This window comes from Anabrus simplex, chromosome 2 (assembly GCF_040414725.1).
Source record: "Anabrus simplex isolate iqAnaSimp1 chromosome 2, ASM4041472v1, whole genome shotgun sequence".
In the NCBI taxonomy this organism is placed as follows: Eukaryota; Metazoa; Arthropoda; class Insecta; order Orthoptera; family Tettigoniidae; genus Anabrus; species Anabrus simplex.
Genome location: NC_090266.1, coordinates 186,878,805 through 186,902,152, shown reverse-complemented (window position 1 = coordinate 186,902,152; position 23,348 = coordinate 186,878,805).

Sequence of the window (23,348 nt, the reverse complement as noted above, 5' to 3'; positions counted from 1 at the left end):
ACTATTATTATTATTATTATTATTATTATTATTATTATTATTATTATTATTATTATTATTATTATTATTATTATTATTATTATTATTATTATTTCGAAATTTTAGAATTTCATTTCCTATCTTTAGAATATGGTAACATATGTTAAATCCCAATATGAACCATCAAGCACTGAGTTCACATCGGTCGGGACAAAATAACGGTATTCGAACCCGCAACCTTATTTTCGTACTGCCGTTAATTTATGGGAACACCATGTCCTCCCAAGACAAATCTCAAATCCCATGGCACCTCGCAGGTGGGCAAATACATCCAATCTCTACAAGTGCTAAATTATTCCTTCCTTTTCATTTTGAAGTCCATTTATTCCACTGGAACTCTTCAAAACATTTAATTCACTAATTAATCCTCGGTGCGTGGACTCTGTTCTGCCACTCTTAACACCGGAATCGACATACTATATCGGCATAGGCCTCAGGGTACATCTATTTCTTCATCAACCTCAGTACGACTCATTTTCATCTCATGCCGGATTTTTGTCCGGCACGAATTCCAACCTCAAAATGGACTCAAACCACAAAGCGTGACCATCATATACACGTTCCCCTATCGCTTCTAAACAAATATTTATGATTATTATGGCGTCCAAAAATACGTTCAATTAACAATTAATGTAAAAATGAAATTTACTGCTCGAATTAAAGTATTCCACGCCACATATTATATCCACATTTAAATTACTTTATCTTGCAATCATTCTATCAAACTAGGCCCGTGCCACTATTCACAAAGCATTACTATTAAACAGGCATTTACACATTACCCATGTTCATTTATCACTCCGATACTTCTACTGATTATTATACTTCTGTCCACGGGCGAAACTTCGCGGCACAAATAATCATCGATATTTACAGACAATTCAATGCACTTAATTCCGTCCCACAACAATTAAATTCACATGGCAACCCTCTACCTCTGGATAATCTTATAACTGAAAACACATTTTTGAGCACCTCTAAAATGAAAACTAATCTTATCTTTATGTGAACCGTGCTCCTATATAATCACGAACTGTTCAAGTACTTGAACGAACAAATCAACCCAAATCTACTCTATTAAATAATCAAATTTATGATGAGTGTTTGATCTAATTATGTACATATTAATTTGTCCCTTTGTCTATCTATCTCTGAATTTATACGAGCTGGGAAGCGGCTCGTTTCACAATCAAGTTACCATATTGAAAGAATACGATTTCCTCCCGCTAACATTAGCAATCTACAAATTTATATTAATAGGTACTCATCTCAGCCTTGTAGTTTGCTAAACTGAACGAGGAGCATCGCCCCCCATCCAAGTTTAGCACTGCATCCTACTGGTATTCATGCCAGCCTGAAGAGGTAATCCTTGACACTTTCCAATATTGCACATTTTAAATCTTATAAAAACAAATAATTTTTGCACTTGGAATAATTTCCACTCTAAATTTAACACATAAATTTTACACTCTTGTCCTTTTATCTAGCCCACTTAATGTAAATATACATTTTTCGTTCCTTCCCCGGACACTAGGAACATGGGATACATCGGTATCCCCTTCATCGGCCCGACGCGCACTCGAAATTCCGACCCAGCACTTATGTGTCTGTTCGCATTTCTCCCCTCTCACGTTCGCGTGGCTGACCAGGTGTCAGTTATTTATTGACTGTCCACTTGGTGAAATTACGTCGAACACCCGCGACCGTTCTCACGTAAAATACTTCCAATTCTTGATATAGAATCTCACACTGATATCCGTAGGTTTTGATTTACTCAGTTCCGTATGTTTTCGAACTCCTGGTAGTAGATTGTTCAAATCTGTAATATGAACTAATTCACATCCTGGATCACCATGCTACGTAACATAATAACACCTCAAACAAATACTCCACGAGTGAATACACACACGTACTTGCGTAGTAACGGCTCCGACAATTCTCCACGAGTAAGTACGCACCCTGTCGTAGTAATGGCTCGAACAATTCTTTACAAGTTACTTCCGTCCCTACGACCATGTATTTATATTCAACTCACCCCTCCTCCGAGTTCACGAGAGGTCATCTCAAGGCGCGCAGTTTCAATATCCTCTTACGGCTATTTGCGGCCCTGCCAGTGGCTTAAACTAGGGATCTACCGATGTAATTATGTTATTATAACCTCTATGCCAATTCTCAAATAATATCGTTCGCTAGTAATTAATATAATTGTGAATTTAGCTCACGATTCCCAGGCGGGGGATTTCGCGCCGTTTGTAGCGTCTCTTGCCTGCAGCCAATCAACGGATAGCGTCCATGAATTCTCAGAATTACGCCAGTCAATCTCCCTCAATTAATAAATTTTAATAATTTTTATTATATGGTTAGGCTTCTAAATTTCACCTTATCTCGAATTAATAATCCATTTCCTTTTATACATTTAATCCGTGGAGTTAACATTGATAGTGCTTCTGACCGGCAAATTTTACGATTGGTCCAAGCTTACGCCGGACTGAGAAGTTTCATATTTTTTCTTTAAGTACCAACTGTTCGCCCAGCCCTCGTTTGGTTCACTGGAGTTACCCTGATCTCATTTCTAGGAATTCTGCTCTCGGCCCATACGTTATTCCAACTATAACTTCGCCCGCGGCTATGGAACTATCCACTGACTCGCAAATAACTCTGCCTTTCTCTTCTCCCCCTCTTCACAATTTCTGAGAAAACTAATTCTGCTGGCCATTGTATTTCTTAATCTTAGAGAAGACATCAGTCTGTGGTAGGTTTCACCATACCATTCGCAATTCGCACTGGCCCATACTTACAATATATAAAGTAAGATATTCTTGCTTCTGAAAATGAAATACATATTCCTTACAATTAATTAATTACAATTGAATGACGCCTATCAAACCCCCCACCAGGGCGCAGTACGAGGGCTGGAATGGGGTTCACTCAGCCTCGGGAGGTCAGCTGAGTAGAGGTGGGTTCGATTCCCGCCTCAGCCATCCTGGAAGTGGTTTTCCGTGGTTTGCCACTACTTCTCTAGGCAAATGCCGGGATGGTACCTAACTTAAGGCCACGGCCGCTTCCTTCCCTCTTCCTTGTCTATCCCTTCCAATCTTCCCATTCCCCACCAAGACCCCTGTTCAGTATAGCAGGTGCGGCCGCCTGGGCGAGGGGTCATCCTCCCCAGTTGCATCCCCGACCCAATGTCTCACGCTCCAGGACACTGCCCTCGAGGCGGTAGAGGTGGGATCCCTTTCTGAGTCCCAGGAAAAAGCCAATCCTGGTCGGTAAACAGTTCAAGGAGAAGAAGAAGAAGAAGACTGAATACTATGCTGCTACCATACCGCTTGTGTGGCAAAACGCCATACTTTTATAAATTTCAACAAAATAAAATAGGCTACGATAAAATTAGTATTTCTTTGAGCAACCGTGTTGATACAGAAGAACAAACACGAACACACTCGAACACATTACTGTGTCAATCCTTCGGGCACAGCCTATGTAGCTGTACGTTTCAACCACTGCCTGTAGACTGGAGACTATCACCGGTAGGTGTGCACAGTCCTGAGTCAGCAACGCGGGATGTACAAACGGACTGAGGGGAAGTGACGTGCGTCCTCGTGCACAGTTATTTCTAGATCAGGCACAGCACTTACGGCGAGCAGGCTTTGACACCCGTGCTGTACTGTCACCGTCAATAAATATTCTTAAACGGAATATCGTACTAAACTAACATGAGGCTGTTCTATCGATTGGGAACACAAAATTACACTTTAAACAACATTTAGTTTACAGTGAAAATTTAAACGACGTTTTCCGTTGACAGTGGACGTCGCATGGCGTACAGCATGAAACAATTCTTGTTTGGGCTAACTCTACCTACATATTACAAGAACAAAATTGAAAATATCTTCCGAAACACCAGAGAAAAGACGTCTGACGAATCTTAGATGAGACATCGGGTATAATTATTATCAGTCTGCTGGGCTGAGTGGCTCAGACTTTCTGGGCACAAGTTGGCTCGTTTGGATAGTTTTCTATTTGAACTTTGTAAAATACGATTATTGTGTAGGTAGATTTACTTCGGAGCCACACAAAAGTATTATTATTATTATTATTATTATTATTATTATTATTATTATTATTATTATTATTATTATTATTATCTGTCTGCCAAGCCCACTAAAATATACACACCAACTGGCCTTACGAGCGATATTTCCACTTCTTCTGTAACAGAGACTGGCTACATGAGGAACAGCTGAGGTAGGTGATATTTGAAGGACGATTAAAAATCTAGGCACTCCGTCTCACAGTCCTGCCGGGCAGAGTGGCTCAGGTGGTTGAGCCGCTGGCCTTCTGACCACAACTTGGAAGGTTCGATCGGGGCTCACTTCAGTGGTATTTGAAGGTGCTCAAATACATCAGCCTCGTGTCGGTAGATTTACTGGCTCGTAAAATAACTCCTGCGGACAACATTCTGGCATCTCGGCGTCTCCAAAAACCGTAAAAGTAGTTAGTGGGACGTAAAAAACAATAATATTATCATTGTTGTTGGCATGTTAAGATTTCTGGCGACCACTGTGTGTCCCAAGACAAAATTAAATTATTACACCCATGGGAAGCGACCAGTAGAATTCTGCTTTCGTTGGTAGACAGCAATATGACTGGCATGTCGAATTTGATAGGCAGGTCACCTGGATGGTGCTACATCAGAAGGTCTAAATCTCAGCCACAAAGGTCATTCAATTATTATTATTATTACTATTATTATTATTATTATTATTATTATTATTATTATTATTATTATTATTATTATTAGGGCTAATTCTATAGAAATTATGAAGTTCGTAAATCATCACATTGTTTCAGGAAAAGAGGAGAATGAAAAAAAAGTAATATCCAAGAGTAAAAATTATTGACTTGGCACCAGATTATTTTGTACACTTCCATGGAAATGAAATACTATGGCATATTTGTTGGAATACTACAATCCTCTTCATCAAACAAAAACATACGTTAGCTGTAAAGAACTATGAAATGACACAAGAAATTTTAACCTCTAGGGGAGAAATACGAACGCTGTCGTAGGTCAGTCATGTTCTCGATGTAACACTGAATAGAACAATTGTTTTGCTTTTTTCTAGTAGTTTAACGTCGTTAGACAAATTGTATTACGATTAAACAATGTATAATTACTTTAATTGAGATAATCAATCACCGAGCGAGTTGGCCGTGTGGTCAAGGTCGCCCACCTGTGAGCTTGCATTCTGGAGATAGTGGGTTAGAATTCCACCGTCGGTATCCGGGAAGATGGTTTCCCGTGGGTGTCCATTTTCACACTTGGAAATGCCGGGAATGTACCTTAATTAAAGCCACAACCACTTCCTTCCCATCCCTCCATCACCGAAACCTTCGAAGTGTTAGTCCGACGTTAAACATATAGCAAAACATTAGATCGATCCATAGTAAAATATACAACTGAATATTTTATGTATATGTAAACAAATTAATTTCTTATATTTGGACTGATGCTTTCACAGCTTGTCTTATTAGTAAAGCCCGGATTTTTATGCACTGACATGTTATAAAAGAAAACCTACAACCTGTTTTCCAGTCATTGACCGGGTCAGGGATGTAATGAATGAAGCAGATATAGGCTATTAGTACGATGGGGTCGCCACTCCCAAAGTGTGACAGGTTAGACTGCAAACTAATTTGGTTAGTAGGAAGTGTAGGCCACGCGCTCTTCAATAATGTAGCAAGAGTAACATAAATTATAGGGGTTCTGATGGGCAGTATCCCTAATATTTATGCAAACCCCATGACGTTATCGTTGTGAAGGTAGACTATTGCTGTAACTCGCTTCAGTAAGTTTGCATTCTAACCTATTAATGCATAAAAATCCGGGCTCTACTTATTAGACATGATGGTCTACAAATTATTGAATTGTTTTGTACTGTTCTTCTTCTTAATCTGTTTACCCTTTAGGGTTGGTTTTTCCCTCGGACTGAGCGAGGGATCCAATCTCTACCACCTCAAGGGCAGTGTCCTAGAGCATGAGCCTCTTGGGTTGGGGGATACAACTGTGGAGGAGGACGAGGTCTAGTACCTCGTCCAGACGGCCCCACCTGTATTCTGAACAGAGGCCTTGTGGGGGAATGGGAAGATTTGAATGGATAGACAAGGAAGAGGGAAGGAAGCGGCCCTGGCCTTAAGTTAGGAACCATCCCGGCATTTGCTTGGAGGAGAAGTGGGAAACTTCGGAATAGCACTTCGAGGATGGTTAAGGAGGGAATCGAACCCACCTCTGCTCAGTAGACCTCCCGAGGCTGAGTGGATAACCGTTCTAGCCCTCGTACCACTTTTCAAATTTAGTGGCAGAGCCTAGTATCAAACACGGACCTCCGGGGGTGGCAGCTAATCACGCTAACCACTACACCACAGAGGTGGACATGGTTACTTTTACTGTATAAAATTGTGTTGGATGATATCGTGAAAAGCAGCAAGATGGTCCAAGGACAGACACGGTCTGTTTATTGATGTCCTGAAGGTTTTTCTTTTATGGAGCCATTTATTTGTCAGTATCGAATCAGTTAAAGAATCGTCAAAACTTTCCAGTCTGTCGAACATGAATTTAACAATCCAAACACTATAAAATATTTGTAAAAATAAAATTATATGTGGAATGACATGTTTCGTTCTACAGTAACATCATCAGATTCTGCAATGAAGGACAGCACAAGGAACTCACTAAGGTACAAGAATAGGCACAATACTGTTTATTGATGACATTGTGATTTGAAGAGAAGTTCGGGAACCTGATGTAGTAAATGAGAAGTTGAAAGAGTGGGAAATAAGAAGCAGTATAGAAGAAAGCAATACAAACTTGACAGCAAGATGAGAGGGATAAGAGAGATGCACAATAGAAGCAGGAGATACACTAATAAAATAATGGGCAGCTGAAACAAAGGAAAATTCAATATTATATATGAGAATCAAGTGGAGATGATAACGGATGTATTCTATCACAGAGTATGCAACTCATCTGGAACAAATATATACCAAAAGAAGGATAGAGAAATACTGAAAAATGAAGTTGCTTATTTGCAATGACTAATCACTTAAGGTGCTATGATATAGGGAATTATGAGAATTTTGTGTATTTCGTTTAAGCACTGTAAGCTATATTTCTGAGAACTGTTTCAGAAGACAAAGGATAAAATGAAGACATGTATTAAAGTAATAAATAATGAAACAGAAAGTGATGAACTGATACGATTTCAACATATCATAAGTATGAAGAGAGGAGAAAGGAAAGAACAGAAGACAAACAAAAGAGAGATTAGAGAAGATCACATTTACAATTTATGTATTTTGTTAGGAGTAGAGTGAAGGCAAAAGTGAAACGGAGAAGAACCACTTAGTTTTTATAATCTCGTTGTAAGAGGATAAGTTGAACTTATGATATTAAGTAATATCAGGTTTATATTTCCTTTTAATGATGCGCCAACTTTTCCTTAAATTCAGATATAGTGTAAATACTGCTTACTATCAACCAGTCTTTTAGTCTCTTCTTAAATAGTTTTATTGGTTTGTTTCGGTGTTCTAGGGGAAGCTTTTTAAATAATTCGATTTTTCTAAGTTTCGCACGAAGTATGAATGACAGACTATTGCATCACAGATTGACGAGTTCCCATGGAGAAGGCTGCATTGGCATGTTCTACTCGCAAGTTATTTCAAGTCAGTCTATAAAACACGTAACTAATTTTATGCTAGAGAGTGGCCGATGAGCGTGCCGAGCGCCGTTCCCTGTAATTGAGGGAGTGTAGCGTACCAGGCGGATCGCAGTCAGGGGTTACAAAACTGCGATGTTCGTAAGGAGGGAGAACGGTTATATCCGTGGTGGAGAGAGAAGACACGTTTGATAAAGAATGAGGACGGTAGCAGTTCAGGAGTTATTTTCTACCATCTACATAAATACAATTATAAATTTGTCTCACCGGGGAAGTGGCTGCGCGGTTTGGGTCACGTTGCTATCAGCTTGCATTGATACTGGGTTCGAACCCCACTCTTCGCAGCCCTAAATATGTTTTTCCGTGGTTTCCCATTTTAACACCAGGCAAAAGTCGGGACTGAACCACAACGCTTCCTTCCCACTCCTGGCCGTTTCATATCTCTCCGTCGCCATAATGAGCCCATAACTCTACATTACAGAAGAACCACCGCACGGCTATGTAGGGCCAGCTGCGAGAAGTAGAAGCGTGCATCCATTTTTATAAATAGCCAAGCTGATGTTCCGTGCCTTTTAATCAGGGCAGGAGGTGACCAAAGCATCGAGCAAGAACGGAACATTTCGGAAGACTTCAGAATTTGATAACAAATTTGTTGCTAATGGCCCCTATTGAGAGAGATTTCGGCAATGCCATTAGAGAGGAATTAATTAATAAGAATTTTTGGAATCATTTGATAAAGCTCACTTCAACAAACAACGCCGTTGTGATCGGGAAAAGAGGCGGAATCTCTGGTGATAGTTTCAGAAAAATCGGTCTAGCGGTATAGAAAATGGGATGGGATTGCACAACAAAGGGACGCGTTGTCCCGCGTCACTAGATTTCGTATAAATACTCCCTCTTCCGCGAGAAAACACACTCCTAATCCATCAGTTCACGAGAGTGAACCTGCGACAATCAACATCAAAAAGTGGGCCTAGTAATTTAAAGTGGTTAGAAGAGATTGGAAATTTCAAAAGCCAGTTTGCTTGAGAAATGGAAATTTTATGAAGTGTTTACGAGGAATAGGGATAACGTTGACATTAAAAATATTGTATTTACAACATTCATCCTGTTAGATGGGAATATAATAGTAGCTATTTGTACGATTCATGAACTGCGAGGGAGACGGCGAAATCCAAGATAGCTTTTTTAAATTGTTATTAACACGGTTCATTTGACAATCATTAAGAGAGATAGCATCATCGTCCAACGGTTACATTTGGTAAACACCTGGCAAGGCGATTTTCGGTCATTTGGTAGCCGCGAGGCGCATAAAACTCTGTTAACTTTCGAAAAATGTTAAATCAAATATTACAATAACAATCAGCTAAATATGTTCACGCCGGTAAAAGTTGTAATCGTGATAAAGTAAAGTTAACAATAATAAGTGTGATTAGGTCAAATAATAATAATAATAATAATCACGCTAGGAGTAAATTGAGATAAGAATAATAATAATCATGTCCGCGTCTGTGGTGTAGTGGTTAGTGTGGTTAGTTACCACCCCCGGAGGCCCGGGTTCGGCTCCCGGCTCTGCCACGAAATTTGAAAAGTGGTACGAGGGCTGGAACGGGGTCTACTCAGCCTCGGGAGGTCAAATGAGTAGAACTGGGTTCGATTCCCACCTCAGCTATCCTGGAAGTGGCTTTCCGTGGTTTCCCATTTCTCCTCCTAACTTAAGGACACGGCCGCTTCCTTCCCTCTTCCTTGTCTATCCCATCCAATCCTATCATGACGCGCAGGTCGCCTACGGAAGTCAAATCGAAAGACCTGCACCTGGCGAGCCGAACATGTCCTCGAATTGATAAATTCCCTTCCGGTATCAAGTCATTTAAGAAGATCATTAGTGCTAGTGTAAAGAGAGATGTAACAGTTGTAAATTACGTACACGGAATTTGTGATTTTCTGCTTTGTTTAGAATGTTAAACTAGTAGTTTTTATTGTGGTTTTCATTCCAGGGAATCGCTTGTTGTACTCATGTTGTTGTTGTAGTAGTAGTAGTAGTAGTAGTAGTAGTTGTTGTTGTTGTTGTTGTTGTTGTTGTTGTGAAATTACCTATGTTTTTAAATTTACTTTATCATCATTTGTGATGTTTAGCTAGTAGTAAGCTAAAGCTATGTTATTGTAAACCGTAGTGTTAAGCTAGTAGTAAGCTCAACCTATAGTATTGTAAACCGCAGTGTTAAGCTAGTAGTAAGCTCAACCTATGGTATTGTAAACCGTAGTGTTAAGCTAGTGGTAAGTTCAACCTATGGTATTGTAAACCGTAGTGTTAAGCTAGTAGTAAGCTCAACCTATGGTATTGTAAACCGTAGTCTTAAGCTAGTAGTAAGCTCAACCTATAGTATTGTAAACCGTAGTGTTAAGCACTGGAAATACTTCAGTTGAATGTGAAACTGTACTTGAAAATTATGGATTTAGAATGTTAAACTAGCAGTATTTCTTGCCGTATTTCCATCTCATGAAATTGCTTGTTGTAATCTAATTGTTGTAGTGGTTTTTTGGGTTAGTTAGGTTTTTACTTTATTATCAGTTGTAAAGTTAAGCTAGTAGTACGTTCAACGTATAGTATTGTAAGTGTTAAGCACTGGATTTCCTTATGTTGTGTGTGAATTTTTAAGTATTTGTACATGGCCACGCGATTCTGTATCTTAAAAAAACAATCACAACAACAGACACCACCATCGCCAGATAACTCCTTAGCATGAAGACTGAATACCATTTTTACAGTATGTCAGTGAGTTTACCACTGGTGGACTTAGAAAGAAATAAGAATCTTAATCCGTGAATAACAGAATTATCTTAGCTTGGTCGGTAAATTGTATCAGGTATATGACTGGGAACTGCATTTTATACAATATTTATTATGTGAGGTACTCTTTCTAGAGAGAACTAATATTTTCGGAGATTGTAATGTTTAGGCATTTGATAGGGTAGATCATGGGAGACTACTGGAAAAAATGAGTGCAACTGGACTAGAAAAAAGAGTGACTGAATGGGTGGTTCTGTTTCTAGAAAACAGAAGTCAGAAAATTAGAGTAGGTGAAGCTTTATCTGTCCCTGTAAAAATTAAGAGGGTAATTCCTCAAGGCAGTATTATTGGACCTTTATGTTTTCTTATATATATCAATGATATGTGTAAAGAAGTGGAATCAGAGATAAGGCTTTTCGCAGATGATGTTATTCTGTACAGAGTAATAAATAAGTTACAAGGAATAAGTAAATAATGTATTGTCATACTTTATCATATTTTATTTCCCTAAAATTCGTAGCTCATATCCCTAGGATATTTTCCAACATTTAGTTGCTTGCCTGAAGGGCTAGAACTATTAACACACTACTATAAGTGACCATTGCCACCGAGATATTTCCCACTTGCGATGTATTTCATATTATTAATACGTCTACTCCAGAAGAAACCATTGACATTCAACTCTCTATTAACCCCTCCCTCTACATGGCTCACTCTCTAATCACATTTTATTTGGCTAGATCACTATTCCTTATTTACCCTAATGACAGTTAATTTCATTAAGAGGCGCTTTTTCTGACCTCTTCTTCATTTCCCACTTCCCCGTTCATTGGTTAATTTTTCTATCGGTTTTACGTCACATTGACTCAAATAGGTCTTACGGTAGCGATGGGGTAGGACAAGAATACAGCTGTGAAGGAAGCGTCCGTAGCCTTAAATAAGGTAAGAAAAGAAGAGAAAACAAAGAAAAGAGAGATTAAAGGAGTTCCAAATTGCGATGGATGGATCTGGTTAAGAGTAGCATACAACAGTGTGGTCTAGACTGGGATGTGGTGATGGAAGAATAGTAGATGAAAGACTAAATATACAGTTCAAGCTCTTCAGGCAAGCAACTCAATGTTTAAAACATCCTAGGGATATGAGCTACGAATTTTAGTTAAATAAAATATGATAAAGTACGAGAATACATTCTTTACTTATTTCTAAAAATTACAATTTCCGGAAATATTAGTTCTATCTAAAAATAGTACCTTACGTAATAAATATTGTATAGAATGCAGTTCCCAGTCATATATGTGATACATTCTTACCAACCAAGCTAAGATAATTGAGTTATTCAAGAATTTAGATCCATATTTCTTTCTAAGTCCACCAGTGGTAAACTCACTGACATACTGTAGAAATGGTATTCAGTCTTCATGCTAAGGAGTTATCTGGCTATGGTGGTATCTGTTGATGTGATTGCTCTTATAAGATTCAGAGTCGCGTGTTCATCAGCCCCTACTGATCACGATCCACGCGAGTGGTATCTACTTAGCTTTTCCTGCTAACGCTGAGTTTGTAAGTTGTTTAACACATCAGCGACAGCCAGTACAGCTAGTATGCAACATTCAGTATTGACCTTTCCATTTTATGGACATGTAACTTGTATTTTATCTATTATATAAGATATTTTGATTTATTTGGCTATATAAACATGCTGTAATCAAATGAACTGTATCCTGCGGTATATCTCAAAAATGTCTTCGTTCATCCTATTTCCTAAATTTACAAGCCTCACTGATGAAGGTTAGGAACTCTTCCCGCCATAACTTCATAAACCTTCAGTCTTGTGCGTCGTTGTACTTTTGATGTTTTGAAAAACTGACCATCTTGAGTGGTCTATTGTAAATATTATTTTATCTACATATATACGGTTTTTCCAGGTGGTTCTTTGTGTTTCCCAAATATTTAAACGAGCTCACTTCTTCCAATATTTTAATATTCACTATCGATATTATCAAAGTGAACAACTTACTTCGATAACTTACGGATGTTTATTTCGTTTCTTTCCTTTTGTGTTCAACATTCTTACAATGACTTTTGCTGCCTTGAATTTGTGAATACAAATTTTACATAATGCATGTACTATTTTACATTTATAGCATAATCGGCAGCTGCCTGTAGTATTACCCTATCAAGACAAGTATGCACTAAGGTTATCATATTAATCGACTAGGAGTCGTTAGCTATTTTAAAGATTTTGTAAAAGTTGGTCTACACCAAGAAATTCAAATTCCTGTTTTAAATACCGGTACAGTAAGTAAATCTTCTGTTTTAAGAATATTAAATACTTTATTATGGAACTGTTACAAATATTCAGAATTATTCGAGTTGTTTTACTGTCTGAAACTGACCACCATTACATCAAACTCATTAGGTCGTTCTATTCGGTAGAGTTCACCACATCAACAAACTTCAAACTTATCTTCAGTGATTTTTTTCATTTTAAATTCAATCAAATATCACTACGTTGTTCTTGTTCTTTTAGATAGTGGTCACGTCCCTCCAAATTCTTTGCCTAACCTGTTCGACTTATCATAATTGTAAGAACCGCTGACATATTGTCAGGGAGATAATACTGATTCTCTTCTTAGCTTAAACCGATGATCCTTAATTCAGGTTCATAACACTTATCACATTGTCAATTTGAACGTTAAGATAAATGTTCTCTAACGGGGTCCATCAGCAAAACCAAGATTCATGTGATTTAAGAAAGAACCCTGTAAGGAACTGACAGGAAATATGCCTCCCGGGCGACAACCTTGAGGGCAGATCAGTACTGAATGATTTTTTGATATTTTGTTATTGATGTTTTGATAAATTGTATTGAAAATAAAACCACACATCTTAACTCCCAAATATGAACCACCAAGATCCGATTTCATATCGCTCGGGACAAACTACTGGTATTCGAACCCGCAACCTTATTTTCGTACTGCCGTTAATTTATGGGAACACCATGTCCTCCCAAGACCAATCTCAACTACCATGGCACCTCGCAGTTGGGAAAATATATCCAATCTCTGCAAGTGCTAAATTATTCCTTCCTTTTCATTTTGATGTCCATTCATTCCACTGGAACTCTTCAAAACATTTAATTCACTAATTAATCCTCGGTGTGTGGACTCTGTTCTGCCACTCATAACACCGGAATCGGCATATTATATCGACGTAGGCCTCAGGGTACATCTATTTCTTCATCAACACCAGTACAATTCAATTTCATCTCGTGCCGCATTTTTGTGCCGCACGACTTCCAACATCAAAATTGGGCTCAAACCATTCTGGGCTTTCAACACAGCGTGACCATCATATACAAGTTCCCCTATCGCATCTAAACAAATATTTATGATTACATGGAGTCCAAAATAACGTTAAATCCACAATTAATGTAAAAATCAAATTTACTGCCCGAATTAAAGTGTTCCACGCCACATGTTATCTCCACATTTAAATTACTTTAACTTGCAATAATTCTATCAAACTAGGGCCGTGCCATTATTCACAAAGCATTATTGTTAAACACGCATTTGCCCATTACCCATATTCATTTATCACTCCGAAACATCAACTGATTATTATATTTCCGTCCACAGGCATAACTTCGCGCCACAAATAATCATCGATATTTACAGACCATTCAATGGACTTCATTCCGTCACACAACAATTAAATTCACTTGGCACCCCTCTACCTCTGGATAATCCTACTACATGCCTTAATATCTGAAAAATTTACGATAACTGAAACAAACCACATTTGAGCATTTCTAAAATGAATACTAATCATATCCTTACGTGAAACGTGCTCCGATATGATAACAAATAATTCAAGCACTTGAATAAACAAATCAACCCTAATCTACTCTATTAAATAATCAAGATTACGATGAGTGCTTGATCTAATTATGTACATATTAATTTGTCCCTTTTTCTATCTTTATCTGAATTTACATGCCGGAGGCGGCTCATTTCACAATCAAGTTACCATATTGAAAGAATACGATTTCCTCCCGCTAACGTTTGAATATTCTACAAATTTAAATTAATGGATACTCATCTCAGCCTTGTAGTTTCCTAAACCGGACGAGGAGCATAGCCTCATCCCATTTTAGCACTGCATCCTACTGGTATTCATGCCGGCTTGAAGAGGTACTCCTTGACACTTTTCAATATTACACATTTTAAATCTTATATAAAAACAAATAACTTTTGCACTTGGAATAATTTCCACCCTAAATTAAACACATAAATGTTACGCTCATGGCTTATTATCTAGCCCACTTAATGTAAATATACATTCTTCGTTCCTTCCTCGGACACTAGGAACATGTGATACCTCGGTATCACCTTCAACGGCCCGGCTCGCACTCGATTCTCCTGTCTCACGTTCGCGTGGCTAACTAGGTATCAGTAATTGACTGTTCACTTGGTAAAATATGTCGAACACCCGCGACCGTTCTCACGTAACATACTTCTTATTCTTGATATAGAACGTCACACTCCTATCCGTAGGTTTTGATTTAATGAGTTCTGTGAATATTCGAACTCCTGCTAGTAGACTGTTCAAGACTGTAATACGAACTACTTCACATCATGGATCACTGTGCTACGTAACATTATAAAACATCAAACAATACTCCACGAGCGAATACACGCACGTACTTGCATATTAATGGCTCCGACAATTCTCCAAGAGTAAGTACGCACCCTGGCGTAGTAACAGCTCGAAGAATTTATCACAAGTAAGTTCCTTCCTTCCCCACGACCATGTATTTATATTCGTCTCACCTCCTTTCCGAGTTCACGAGAGGTCATCTTAGGACGCGCAGTTCCAGTATCCTCATACGGCTATTTGCGGCCCTGCCAGTGGCTTAAACTAGGGATCCACTGATGTAATTATGTTATCATAGGCTCTATGCCAATTCTCAAATAATATCGTTCGCTGGTAATTAATATAATTGTGACTTTAGCTCCTGTATCCTGGCCTGGGGATTTCGCGCCGTTTGTAGCGTCTCTTGCCTGCAGCCAATCAACGGATAGCATCCATGAATTCTCAAAATCACGCCAGCCAATCTGCCTCAATTAATAAGTTTTAATAATTTTTATTATATGGTTAGGCTTCTAAATTTCACCTTATCTCGAATTTATAAATCACTTCCTTCTATATATTTATTCCGTGGAGTTAACGTTGATAGTGCTTCTTACAGTGCGAAGTTGTCGAGACTGCTTCTGGCCAGCAAATTTTACGATTGGTCCAAGCTTACGCGGGACTGAGAAGTTTCATATTTTTTCTTTAAGTACCAACCGTGCGTTCAGCTCTCGTTTCGTTCACTGGAGATCTCCTGACGTCATTTCTAGGGAACCGTGCCTCGGCCCATACGTTGTTCCAACTATAATTTCGCCCGCGGCTATGAAACTTTTCCACTGACTTCGAAATTACTCCGCCTTTCTCTTCTCCCCTCGTTACAATTTCTGAGAAAGCTAATTCTGCTGGCCATTGTATTTCTTAATCCTAGTGGAGACATCGGTCTGTGGTAGGTTTCACCATATCATACGAACTGGCCCATACAATATATAAAGTAAGATATTCTTGCTTCTTGAAATGAAATATATATTCCTCCATAATTAATTACAATTGAATGATGCCTATCACACCCCCACCAGGGCGCATTACAGTCCAGGAGATATTTCTATCGTTTTATTTCAAAACGCGATTAGCTTACTTTGGAACACGTTATTAGCGTACAGGAAGTCGTATAGCGAGTGATCCGAATAGAAGTGTACATTACGTTGTACACGGCGCAAGCGTTATTGCGGGGAAGTATTAAAGGTTATTCTACCGAGCCCGCCCTGTGCGGTGGACTGCGGTGGGTTGTACGAGACCAGTGCTATGGGGCAGTAAGCGGCCGCGTCAGGAGGGAACGACACTAAACGGGCTGGGCTGCCGGAGCCCGTGGGTTTGAAATGCTGCGCGGAGGGCCTCTCTGCAGGACTCTGCGGCTCGCTTCAGACCAGCGTTTTGTCTCGGGGCGACTCGCCTTAGCTCGGTTAAGCTCGGCTCAACTCTGCTCGGATAGTGGAGTGCTGCGGAGAAAGTGAGGAAGGTGAGACAGGCGGAGCTGAACGAGAAAGGCGTAGGGAAAGAGAGAGAGAGATAGCGCTATACTTATCCAGAAATGGGGGGTCTGCGCTCTGGTCAACCTAGCGAAGTCGTCTCTTGCACCTTTGCGCCACGCAATTCATTGGTGCATGCAACCTGAGTGGCCCTGTTTTAGTTCCTTGAAACAGTTAATATTAACGGAATAATTTGACTTACCGTGTCATATCCCTTTTTATTGCTACGCCACTGTACACTAATCAAATAATGGGTATCCTATAGCACAGTATGGTTATCCTTGAATGTAAATATTAAATTTCGAGCAATTATGTGAAGTTATTTTACCGTTATGTCGTAACAAGCAAACAAACATTGAACTGAATCAATTTACAGCTTCTGTGTACCTAATCCGAAAAAAACGAATTATGGGAAAAATGTAAGTATTCATACAAAATAAGATTATTTTATTTATATACAAGTAAAGTAACAATACAGTTCAATGATTGAAAACATTATTCGAGCATCATATTTCTAAATAGAACAGTCTCTCATTGCTGTCGTGGAGTGCAAGTTCACACCCTCAGCTACAAATCTGCAAAGAGTTATACTATTTTTATATTGATACCACTGTAGAGTTTTAGAGAACAAGGTGACAGTGATTAGTTGCAAATTACACTACCACACGTTTCTATCTCACGCCTGTATTATGCAGACTCCGTCAGGTGCATGCAAGGCACTGGCTCACACAGTACATAATTCTCAGAAACAATTCGAAATTCCTCCCCAGTGTGTACTGAGTGAAGGAATAGCATTATTAAGACTGATTTATCCGTCAGATGAGGAAATTGTATATGGTGGAAGCCTTCGTGCCTTCCGACAGGAGTAGCCTACGTGCTGGGAACAGGTTTAACCCCTCCCTTCAACAACACACATCACGCATGTACACTGCCTTCTGATCAGGGACTTACAGGTCACGCACAGTTATACATACACATTGTGTGGCTTCAGCAACGTGTCGACTTCGTTTCTAATCTTGGACAGCCAGAAACTAGAGATGAATAAGTGTTCATTGTAGCTACTTGTTCGATTGTCTCGGGTTCTGATCTTACTAATAATATATCGCCTGGGAGCAGTGTTCCAAACGACATTTGGAACTTTCAGACACGAATTCTTTTCCTCAGGGAGAAAGGGTAACTTATTATTAAATTCAAACTATACAAAATGAACACCGTTTTTCTTTCCTTCTTTCCTTCTTTCTTTGTTTCTTTCTTTCTATCTTTCTTTCTTTCTTTCTTTCTTTCTTTTTTCAATTGGAATGTATTCTGTAAGACCCTGCAGCTAGCTCTGTACGTTTCTTAAAGGAGGAAGGAAAGGTGCAATACCTTCACGCCATGGGTCCTGTCACAGCATTATGACTACTTGGTGATAGTACGCCATGGTAAAGGAAATTTGGCTGGGTGGGAATAGTTTACAGAGAGACTAGAGAAATGGAATATATCACAGTACTAAGGTGGCTTCACTAAAATATTTCGTTATTGTTCGGCATATTTTGAACCATACCACTTTCGATCCCAGGGCCAGTTTACAAAGCATATTGCACTTATACTGCATTTCCCTGACTACGAACTAGTATCTCACAGTAGAGACACGCTTAGTTTCTCAAGCGAGTTTACAAAGAAGGAAAAGCCACTCTCTCATGCCGAGAGATAGAAGGCGGGCTTTCGGAAGAGGACAGAAGGTTGTTTTTTTTTTTATTTACAATTTTTATTTACGTTGCATCGACACAGATAGGTTTTATGGCGACGATGAAATAGGAAAGGGTTAGGAGTGAGAAAGAAGCGACCGTCACCTGAATTAAGGCACAGCCTCAGCATTTGCCTGGTGTGACAATGGGAAGACAAGGAAAACCATATTCAGGGCTGTCAACAGTGGGGTTCGAATCCACTATCTCCCGAATGCAAGCTTACAGCTAAGCGACCTTAACAGCACGGCGAACTCGCTCAGTTCCATATTTTTAAATCACGAACATTTTGTCAGTGGTAACCCCCATCCTGCAAACTTCAGAGCTACAAACCCCTCACTCCAGGTCAGGAAACTGTGGTGAAATAAGTGATAACTGGTGTATTAGGACGAGTTAAATTAAATAAGAAGTGAATAGGGCTGACATGTAGTTAACGGAGAAATGTCACACTATAATTTGTGGTAATTATATAATCATACACGTGGAAGTCGTTAAGAACCCTTAGATTGAACTAGATCAACCACGACAATGCAACCCCAATGTTTGGTGGTGTTTCCCCGCGCGACTGTTTACAGGCCGCTGTTAATAAAAACCAGGCCCCTTAAGTCCAACTGTCTTGCCTGGTTCCGGAGTGCTTTGAATGTGTATCGCGCGAGTCGAAGTCTTTGTTTAAGATAATGCTTTCTTTGTCGTGGGACTTCACTGTGCAGACGGAAACTTAAACCACGAAATTGTTCGTTCTATAAACAATTTTAATTAACTGTAACAAAATACGCTTTGGACACGGTAATAAATTGTTGGAGAATTCAGTGGTGAATACATTCAGCCGCAAGTGTTTGAACTATTGTATAGAGAAGCTCGTAAGATAATAAGTAAGCTTGCCCGCGTATATTATGTCAGGAACTTCGGTCGTTCTATGTTCGAGACCTGTATCGCCATCAGTAGTTACATTGTGCTGGTGTGCGGAATTGTGCGTTGCCACGGGATAACCGCTGATAATTCTTTTGTAACAGAGATATTGTATGAGTGCTGATAGAAGAAAGAGGACCTCATTAGATGTTTGTCAACGACAAGATAGAGTATATGGTTTCAACAGTGATTTCCAACACCATCATGGGCTGCTCTAATTACCAGTTGGGCTTGTTGGAGGCTGGCCGCCACAATAAATGGAGTACAGATAAGTTCTAATCCTATTAAAAATATGAACGAAGTGTTCGCCGTGCAAGCCAGTAAATACATACTTACATACATACATACATACATTACATACATTGTCATTACAGACTGTTATGCCGTTCAGCGTTCAGACTACAAGCCTCTGTGAATTTACTAAACGTCGCCACAATCCTCGATTTTCAACTAGTGTTGTGGCCTCATTTAGTTCTTTACCTCTTATCTTTAAATCGTTAGTAACCGAGTCTAACCATCGTAGTCTTGGTCTACCTCTACTTCTCTTACCCTCCATAGCAGAGTCCATTATTCTCCTAGGTAACCTATCCCCCTCCATTCGCCTCACATGACCCCACCACCGAAGCCGGTTTATGCGTACAGCTTCATCCATCGAGTTCATTCCTAAATTAGCCTTTATCTCCTCATTCCGAGTACCATCCTGCCATTGTTCCCACCTGTTTGTACCAGCAATCATTCTTGCTGCTTTCATGTCTGTTACTTCTAACTTATGAATAAGATATCCTGAGCCCACCCAGCTTTCGCTCCCGTAAAGCAAAGTTGGTCTGAAAACAGACCGATGTAACGGTAGTTTCGTCTGGAAGCTGACTTCCTTCTTACAGAATACTGTTGATAGCAAATGCGAGCTCACTGCATTAGCTTTACGACACCTTGATTCAATCTCACTTACTATATTACCAACCTGGGAGAATACACAACCTAAATACTTGAAATTATAGACCTGTTCTAGCTTTGTATCACCAATCTCACATTCAATTCTGTCGAATTTCTTACCTACTGACATCAGTTTAGTCTTCGAGAGGCTAATTTTCATACCATACTCATTGCACCTATCTTCAAGTTCCAAGATATTAGACTGCAGGCTTTCGGCACAATCTGCCATTAAGACCAAGTCGTCAGCATAGGGCAGACTGCTTACTACATTTCCACTTAACTGAATCCCTCCCTGCCATTTTATACCTTTCAGCAGATGATCTATGTAAACTACGAACAGCAAAGGTGAATGATTACAGCCTTGCCTAACCCCTGTAAGTACCCTGAACCAAGAACTCATTCCACCATCAATTCTCACTGAAGCCCAATTGTCAACATAAATACCTTTGATTGATTTTAATAATCTACCTTTAATTCCATAGTCCCCCAGTATAGCGAACATCTTCTCCCTCGGTACAATGTCGTATGCTTTCTCTAGTTAGTTGTTTGTCAACGCCAAGGTGGAGTCTATGGTTTCAACAGTGATTTCCAACTCCATCATGAGTTGCTGAATTACCAATTGTGTTGGTTGGAGGCTGGCCGCCATCATAAATAGATTGAGTCTAAAACATAGATTAACTTAGACTTACTACGTTAATTAATTAGAGATCTAGCCCTTAGGGTTTATTAGTGATGTTTTGCGTGGCTAGAATTTTCCTTATTGAGGGCACAAGCTCGTCTTTTTGGGTTTGTGACGTGATCCATGAAATTGTTGAGGCGGCATTTGGGACCTTGAGTCGTCTTTACCCGTAAGGCTTATTGATGAGAATAAGTGGGAAATGAATAAGAAATAGTGTCGGCACTTCAAGAAATTTCACGAAGTAGGTGAGATAAAATAATGTTGCGGATGTTATTAGCCGTGGTGATGAATAAGCTAACTGGTGAACTCAGGGAGCCAAGTTAGAACAAATGGAATGTGAAGGATGTGGATAATCTTGTGCCAGACAGTAGAAGGGAATGTCTCTCGCTAGAAATTATTTCAAATGCTGATTGACAAAAAGCAGGCCAGTGTCCCCAGACAAGTATTTTAGTGAATCAGTGTGGTACGGTGTCACGGTCATCAGTAACAAACGGCCCATGCTAGTAGAAGAGGTGGAGGTGTGAGAAAAAATGTCATCCAATAAAATAGCCATGGTTCCGTTAGTAGGGATTTTCAGGATGAAATCATGAGAGGTGACCTTCCAGAATGCGAGTTCGACTACCAACTTCTTCTTTGCGAAAAGGCACCAGTTACACTTTGTTCGTCATTTACTGGAGGTTCTGCTGTGATCCTTATCTGTGTGTTCATTTTCTGTTCTATTGGTGTTGAGTGTTTTGCGTTTGTGTGCTTATTTCAGCGTTGTGTTTGTTGATCAATTTATTTGGAAGTTTTTATTGAAGTTACGTCAACTTAATGATAGAGTTCAAATTTCTATGCTTTGAAGTTAAAGATGAATAAGATAATCTAGTTCCGAAGGCAAAAGCAATGATAGTGAATTTTGACAACTATTGTAAATGTAGACTAGGATTGTCAAATTTTAACGACAAGAAGTGTTAAATTTTGGAAGGATGATTCCATGTTGAGATAATTCCATAACACAAAATGAAGTGACGACAGGAATAAATTTTGAATGAAGGCATTTAATAATTTCAAATAAGGAGTACTGTGTTAAGATATAACAGTATCCTAACGTAATGGGATTAAGCAAGTTAATAATTTCAAGTGCTTAAATTAATTAATTGATTAATTTAACTGTGAGAAAAAGTTATCACAGACGTTTTCATTGATTAAGGAAGCAAAGACAACATGAATTATGTACATAACATAAAATTATTATTGGAAGTCTAAAGATAAAGTCATACGCCACGAGGTCGAGTAGAATTTTTGATTTTCAAATTTTTTAAAGGTGAAGTAAGCGAAGTTCAGTTTCAATTATGTTGTTAATTCAGGATTGAGTTAGGAAGAGGTTCATCCTCCTTTAATTTTTATTTTGAAGCCACTGAAGTCCTAATTTTGTTTCGTTTTTATTTTCAGAACATAACCCTTTGTCTGCGAGAATGAAGAAGTTAAACCAGTTAAATTTGTAAATTCAATTTAAAATGTTAACACCGTGAAGATGTTTGTTTGAAAAGCAGCAAGGATTAAATGTTACGATTTATTTAAATTAATGTTTATGGAATAAATGTCAAACCTGTGTTGTGATTTTTCTTTTCTTTATGGTCGTCAATCCTATCCCCTTAAATTCCTCTGAAAGAAGGACAGTCCGTTAACGAACGATCCACCTCGGGATCTCTCGTGTACACGCTGAGCTGGAGCGAGAAATATTGGGCAATATGGAGCTAAAATTCTTGACTCGTGAAAGAACAGAACCTGGAGCACTCTAAACTGACGAGCAGGGCACTGACCATTCACCCAAAAAGCTGGACAATGTTCCGTTAATTATTTCTTCTTATTAGGCAGTGACATGTCATAATTCAATATTGCGTTCTCTTTGCATTCACTGGCGGGTGAGTTCATGATGTGATAATATTACATATGGTATTGAAGTAGTTTAGTGTGTTTACCACTTGTAGAAACTCCAGTACGCACAAAAGTTTAGGAGTGTATAGTTAAAATGTGATTTCTGTGAGACATTGTTACTTCAGGTAGATGGTGACGATCACAGCTCAGCCGTCAGTACCATGCTGAGTAACAATGAGATGGATGACGGGTAATAAAGCAGCAATATGGGATTCTAAAGACGCCATATGCCAAGTGGTACAGCTGCCCCTATTCAGTCAGTTTTATGCAACCCGCACATTAAGTCTAACCTAAAAACATTGACCTTGGCTACTCACAGCTATGTCTGGTCTCACTATGCTTTTTATAATTCGTTTATTCGTGTTTACGAAATCAGCATTAACGACAACAACCGAATGATTGTAAAGAATCGTGAAAATTCTGTATCACAGAAACTTCATGTACAGAGAATATGATGGCTGAATGGCTAGAAGTAGT